The following is a 7,513-nucleotide window of genomic DNA, read 5'->3' as shown; positions in this document are numbered from 1 at the left end:
TAAAAGCCACACTCGACAATAAATGATTGTTCGTTCCAATAATTTTATTTTATAAACCAAAAACACTAATCAAATAGTAAAGAGATTATGTTTCTGACTTAAATATTTTCCAATTTAACAATTATTAATTGAACCACAGCAGGAACCATCACAAGAAGAAGGTCTTTCTCGTTAAATCACTCAATTCAATTTTAAAAATACGTTTATTGTAATTTTATAACTTGAACAAGGATTCAAATAAGTCAGACACAATTGAAAGATTATTTATTTTTATATTATAAATAATCTATACTAAGAAAGGAATATGGACTTATGTAATTGATAACATTTTGATTAAAAAAAGATTAATAAAAGTTATTATTATTTTTCTTTTTTAATCATATGTTTAGTACTTAAAAAAATCATGAACCAACACACAAAAACACTTGTATTTTCACTGGGTTATATATAATTATAAACTATGATACATAATTTGAAAAAGGAGATTTTTAAACTCAATTTCTCAACCTCCCTCGCTTGGAATGTACAATGTACACAACACACATAAAAAATCTGTCAATTATATATCTTAAATTATAATTCTTATTAATTTATTTATATATTGAATTTTCTTAATTATTCATCTATTTCAAATTATCACCTCTATTCTTTATCTCTAAATTAAATTTTCGATGGTTTTCTTAACGTATTTATAGTTAAAATAGATTTACATAGTAAGGGTGTTTGTAGATTTAGTTGGGTAAGACGTTACCTAACCTACTAAAAATATGACGAGTTGGTCATGTTGGGTTTCTACATTTTTATGTTAAATTCAATCCAACTTAGCCCATTAAATGAGTTAGATTGACTTTGGTCAATTGGATAAAAATTTTGAAAAACCTTTTTTTTTTATGATTAAAACTACACGCTAAATAGAGATAAATTAAACAAAATATAAACAAAATAAAAAAAAAATATTTGCAAAAATTATCTTAAAATTCATTTTATTTAAACATTTATCATAATTAAACCTATCTTTCTTGACTAATTTTGTCTAACTAAACAAGATCTTCCTATATTACTACTCTCTAATCTATGTTAGTTGAAACAAACATCAGATCACTTAAAAAATTATATATTAAATAAGGGATAATGATATTTTGACATCGTTTTTTTGACAAATTTTTTACTCTGCTACGTGTCACGGTCTTATTGGATCATGTGGAAAAGCAATTAAAAAACGAAAATGACATGGAAATGCAAGGGATGTAGGGGATTTGATTTCGTGGCTTCATTTTGGGGTTTGAAAAAATAGAACCTCATTTTCGCCCACCCACATAGAGAACTCCCTCCCACCCGCAAGCGTCGTCGGAGCAGAACTTGCCGTTGACAGACTTTGCATCGTTCATCGGAGCCGCCGTCGTTCACCGGAGCCTTGTCCGTTGTCGCTTCGCCGTTTCGAACCACCAACGAACGTGGAAACCACCATTGACGTGGTTTTTGAAGGTTAGCGTTGTTCCTTTGGCTAATCCTTTCAACTTGTTCGGTGGGTTTGCGTTATTTTCAAAAAAATAAATTACCATTTAGTGGTTCTTGTTTTTTGTGGGTGTTTAGTGTTGTTTTTGGGTGTTCTTGTTCGGTGGTTTGAACTTTTGTTGTTCATTTTGGGGTTGTTGTGCTTTTTGGGTGCAAAGTTTAATTTTTTGGGTTATTGTTGGGTTTTTTTGTAGGTACTATTGCAATTGAGGGAGTTGGTCAATAGAGTGAAGTTTGTAGGAAGAAGGTATGTGGGGTTGGTTATATTATATTTCAAAAAATTGAAGTTTTTGATGGATTTAAATAGAAACCATATTTTTGTATGTAGTTAGTCTTTAGACAATGGTGCAAGACGAAGTTGATAGGTGCTTTGTGGAAGTGAAGATCCATGTCAAAGTACGTCGGTTCAACAAGATGACCACCAAAGCCTAGGGTTTGAAGGTGACGTTCAAATGAAGCAAAACACTATGTATGATCGAATGAAGGGTGGACCGCGAAGACGGTTCAAGAGCCGGACGACTAGAACTCCATTCACCGTAGATGTAGGAAGAAAACAATGAGTAGTAGAATGGGAAATGCTTTGATGCACAAAGAATAGGAAATGTTTTAGAATTTGAGATGACTTTGTTCAAGTACCATAGGAAATGTAATTATTACTTAATATTTTCATGTACAAAGAATTGTTGTTTGACATTATTTTGAATTTAATTTGATTGTCTAAAATTGGTTGAATGAGATTAGTTTTATGTTCTGTGTTTGCCACATTGATTGAATGTGGTACCTAGTTAATTGAAGTTTGTTGGGTAACCAAATAAGGAGGTCTGTTATATCAAATTTTTGTATTATATTGACAGATTTAATGATTTTGTGAAGTTTGGAAATTATTTTTAAAGTTCATTTTATGACCTAGAGTGTAACATCCCAATAAATGATAATTACCATTAATCAGAACTAATCACATTTACAGTAAACACAATACAGTCTTAATATAAATAACAGCTGTTCCAAAATAAAACAGCACGTACAGTAATTTACAGAAGCTGTTCAGAAATCTAAAACTGAACATACAGCACATAACAGTACTCAGAAATAAAAAAAAACAGAACCAGTTACTGGACCAACGTTCTGCAACACTATACAGTCAACGTCCCAAAATGCTATACAGGAAGACTAACTATTGCTAATACTGTATAAACAGTGCTGTAAAACTACATACAGAATATCAAAATACAGCACCCAAAATTCTAAAAGCTGCTATAGAACGAGCCTCTACTGCTCAGCTTTAACTTCAACTTCCACAAGGTTGGCATCCTCCAAATTTTCTTCTTCCAGCATAGATTCAAGGGGAGCCTCACCGTCTGCTCACATCCACAACGGATGATCATTGCATTGACAAGACGGACATACAGAAACAGTAGACAACACAAGGAAAATTGCAAGGGTAAGCTTAGGTAATTTAATTCAATACAATCAACATGATTTAACATAATAAAATCAATCATACAGTTCATACAACATTAAACATAAATCCACGCATAAAGGAACTCATTCAAATTCTCATAATTATAGACTGTCCGGACTGTATGATCCATGTATCTACAGGCGTTCTTTGCACCCGGGTGATGTAGTAACTGGGATACCCTCAACAGCTGCCACCCGAGGTTAACCCTTATCAGCCCAAGTACTATAAGGACTAGGGCCTCCTGCCATTCCCACGCATGAACTACTCTCCTCTACATGAGGATGAGCAATCACGGAATATCAGGATGAACAGCCATCAGTAGCTTATCCATGGTCATACTACACTACTTCTCATATTCACATCATGGAGACGTTCCTCCTTGGAACGCTCTTTCACAATCCATTCCAATAAATCCATTCAATCCATAATTCGCACATATTCACAATTTCTCTTAATCAAATTTTCATTCTGTATTCACTCTCTTACTTTTAAGGAACAACCATCACTCAATAGATAGGAAGGAACATATTGCAGTACTCATACATCCACGTTTCTGAACGATAGAAACGAGCCATTTATCCCTTGATACTTGATGACACTTAATACTTTAAAAAGCTTGATCTTAGAATTTATGGATAATACTTAGAAAAATTTTAAGTATAAAGACTCCAGGCAGAATCCAAAGAATTAAACCAGTAAGAATTATTTAGATAAACAACCAAATATAATTGAATTCAGAAAACAACACTGCCAGTCTAAGACCGAACGTTAATTAATAATTTGGACGAACGCCAGATACGTTCGCTCACGAAGCCATGAAAGACGAGCGTTCAATTACAAAACCGAACGCTGCTCAGAACGAACGCCAGATCAATGATCGAGCACCAAGTAGAACGAACGTGTACTTTGAACGAACGCGCATTTGAACGCACGTGCACTTGAACGAACGTCCGTTATCAGACCGAACGCTAACTAGGACGAACGCTCAATCTAAGATCGAGAGTTACTTTGGACGAACGCTCAGTAAAATACTAAGCGCCCCTTATGACGAACGCTGGTAAACAAAACCGAGCGTCCCAACTATACTTAACTATTTTTCAATGGTTGGACACGCTAGGCTAAGCCGAACGCTCACGCCTAACTCTTAACACCAATAACGCTCGTTCTAAATCAGAGTCCTTTCCAAATGAAAGGATCCTCATTTTAAGTGATGTTCCAGGGAAACCGAACGGTATAAGACCGTTCGATAACGAGCGCACATGATCAATCAGAGAAGATGAAATTTCCAGATTTTTCAACTCGATAACTTCACAGATTTTCATGTGATTCATAAACTTAGAATTTTATTTCCAACATTATTTCATACCTTACAGAATTTCCCAATTCAAACGTATCATTCCAAATCATCCAGAATTCAAATCATAATACAGTCCATACATTTCATTTTCTGCATAATTTCAAACAACATTTCTGATATACATCCAGTTCAACTCTGCTGATTCATGCACACACTCAAAATTCATCTATGGCATACATTTCAGACAACCAGCACACTTCCACAGTATTCATCTTTCATATGCAACCAGTACAACAAGTTCTTTTCACACATAATTACACATCACGTATTTCATACATTTCAGACATTCAACATTATTCATTACTGTCATACAGATCAAACATATATTAAATGAAATTACTAAAGCTTCCCTTACCTGTTACTGCAGTATTCTCCAAATTGCTTAAAATTTCACTCTAGCACTCACGGCTTTCTATCCAGTAAATCACTCAACCACTTCCACTAAATCTAATACACCAAAATCATCACAGATCAGATTTCTAATTCTGCATGCAACCAGAATTTTGGTTCGCATAAACTAAATGAACAATTATGCAGAATGAGAACTTACCAGTTCAGTTCTCAATTCTGTTCGGATCAACTTGATACTCACGGTGCAGGGAACTTTTCTACTGGTTCTGAAATGGGATTGGAGTAGATTATGGTGAGTTACTTCAGAGAGGAGATGAAAGAGTGCAGAGAAATGCAGAGAATATGGAAGATCAGAAATTGGAGAGGAAGAAGGTGATTGCATGGAATGAAGAGAAGTGTTTTTCAGAGAAATCACTTTCTCTCCCTCGTCAAACGGTTGAGCAGTTATTCACTGCCACCTGGTTTCCAATACTGATTTTAGAAGCTTCCAAATTGACATATGGCATTCAGTGCATGTAGAGAGGATTTAGTGGAATTTTGACGTGGCAGGTAATTTAAAACAGTGATCAGAGAATGGATTTAAGTGTGTTAATTTTATCAGGTTCTCACATTCCCCCTAACTACAAAAATTTTCGTCCTCGAAAATTCTAAGGCTTACCAGGGAATAGATGTGGATACAACTCCTTCACTGCCTCTTCAACCTCCCATGTTGAGTCACCAGTCTTTGCATTCCACACCACTTTCACAAGACGAACATCCTTCCCTTTGTAGAGTCTGGTGCGGCTGTCTTCCACACAAACAGGTTGCATCTCCAGTGTTCGATCTGGCCTAAGTTGGATATCTTCTAACTCCAATACGTGTGATGGATCTGCTATATACTTCCGGAGTTGTGAAACATGAAAGACTGGATGCAGGTTGGACAGTTGAGGTGGCAAAGCCAGTTCATACGCCACTGCTCCAATCTTCTTCAGAATTTGATAAGGTCCAACGTACTTGGGAGAAAGCTTCTTTGGACGCAGGACTCTTCCCACACCAGTGACTGGATTCAACCTCAGGAACACGTGATCTCCAGCAGCAAACTCTAAGGGTCTTCTTCTCTTATCTGCATACGATTTCTGCCTACTTTGAGAAGTCTTCAAACGTTCTTGAATCAATTTCACTTTCTCTGTTGTTTGCTGGATTAATTCTGGTCCAGTTACTGCAGTTTCACCTTCTTGGAACCAACACAAAGGAGTTCTACATTTTCTTCCATAAAGAGCTTCAAACGGTGCCATTCCTATGCTTGCTTGATAACTGTTGTTATAGGTAAATTCAACCAGTGGCAGAACTTCATCCCAAACCCCCATATGATCTATCACACATGTTCTCAACAAGTCTTCAAGAGTCTGGATGGTTCGTTCAGATTGGCCATCCGTTTGAGGGTGATAAGCAGAACTCATTTGCAGTTTGCTTCCCAATTCTCCTTGCAGTGACTGCCAAAAACGAGATGTGAATCTCGTGTCTCTATCTGATATAATGCTTGAAGGAACTCCATGCAGTCTAACAATCTCCTTAACGTACAGCTTTGCCAAGTTGGTCATAGACATCTTCAAATTAACAGCAAGGAAGTGAGCGCTCTTAGTCAATCTGTCTACAATCACCCAAATTGAATCGTGGTTTCGGACTGTGCGTGGCAGATGAGTCACGAAATCCATAGAGATGCCATCCCACTTCCATTCTGGAATTTCCAATGGCTGCAGCAATCCTCCAGGTCTTTGGTGTTCAGCCTTAGCTCTTTGACAGGTTAAGCAAGTTGACACAAAACGTGCAATGTCACTCTTCATACCCGGCCACCAGAAGGATAAACGAAGGTCTTGATACATCTTAGTCATGCCAGGATGCATGCTAAGACGGCTGCGATGTCCCTCCTCCAATATAATTCTTTTCAACTCTCCATCGTTTGGAATGCACGTTCTACCCATGTAACGTAACATGCCATCCGTTCCAGCATTGAATCCCTTAGCCTGATCTTTACCGAGCACGTTAAAGATTTTCACCAATTCTTCATCTTCACGTTGCTTCATCCAAATTCTGTCAAACACATCACTGGAAATTCTAAGATTACAGCATCTGATAACGTCCGTTCCTACATCAAACTGCAATCTTAGATCTCTAAAACTCTCCACCAAATTCCACTCCTTTATCATCATTGCCGAAACCCTTACTGCTTTCCTACTCAATGCATCAGCCACCACGTTTGCTTTTCCAGGATGATACAGTAATTCAAATTCGTAATCCTTCAAGAATTCAAGCCACCTCCTTTGCCTCATATTCAACTCCTTTTGATCAAAGAGGTACTTGAGACTCTTGTGATCACTAAATACTTGAAACGTTGCACCATACAGATAATGCCTCCAGATTTTTAAAGCAAACACGACTGCTGCCAGCTCCAAGTCGTGTGTGGGGTAATTCTTCTCATGAATTTTTAACTGCCTAGAAGCGTATGCCACTGCCCTTCGTTCCTGCATCAGTACACAGCCCAAACCTTGATACGATGCATCACAATATACCTCAAAAGGTTTGGCCGTGTCTGGAATGACCAACACAGGAGCGCTTGTTAATTTCTTCTTCAATTCCTGAAAGCTCTCCTCACATCTATCAGTCCAAGCAAACGGCTGGTCCTTCCTGGTGAGGTAAGTTAGAGGGGCTACTATCTTAGAAAATCCCTCAATAAATCGCCTATAGTAGCCCGCAAGCCCCACAAAGCTCCTAACTTCTGTTACAGAACGTGGACTCTCCCAATCCAGCACTGCCTTCACCTTGGCTGGATCCACTGCAATACCACCAGC

At 37.3% G+C, this 7,513-nt stretch overlaps 1 long non-coding RNA gene across 1 annotated transcript; it reads left to right on the top strand.

The window, feature by feature from the left end:
• Positions 1–1,252: 1,252 nt before the first annotated feature.
• LOC124831244 (uncharacterized) lies at positions 1,253–2,247 on the top strand. Its single transcript, XR_007028249.2, has 3 exons — positions 1,253–1,485; positions 1,710–1,762; positions 1,844–2,247. It is a non-coding gene; the product is annotated as an uncharacterized LOC124831244 (long non-coding RNA).
• The last annotated feature ends 5,266 nt before the right edge of the window (positions 2,248–7,513 follow it).

This window comes from Vigna umbellata, chromosome 1 (assembly GCF_029865625.1).
Source record: "Vigna umbellata cultivar VRB3 chromosome 1, Vumbellata_1.0, whole genome shotgun sequence".
Classification (NCBI taxonomy): Eukaryota; Viridiplantae; Streptophyta; class Magnoliopsida; order Fabales; family Fabaceae; genus Vigna; species Vigna umbellata.
Note: the sequence above shows the minus strand (reverse complement) of the source record. Positions and strands in the feature narration are given on the sequence as shown.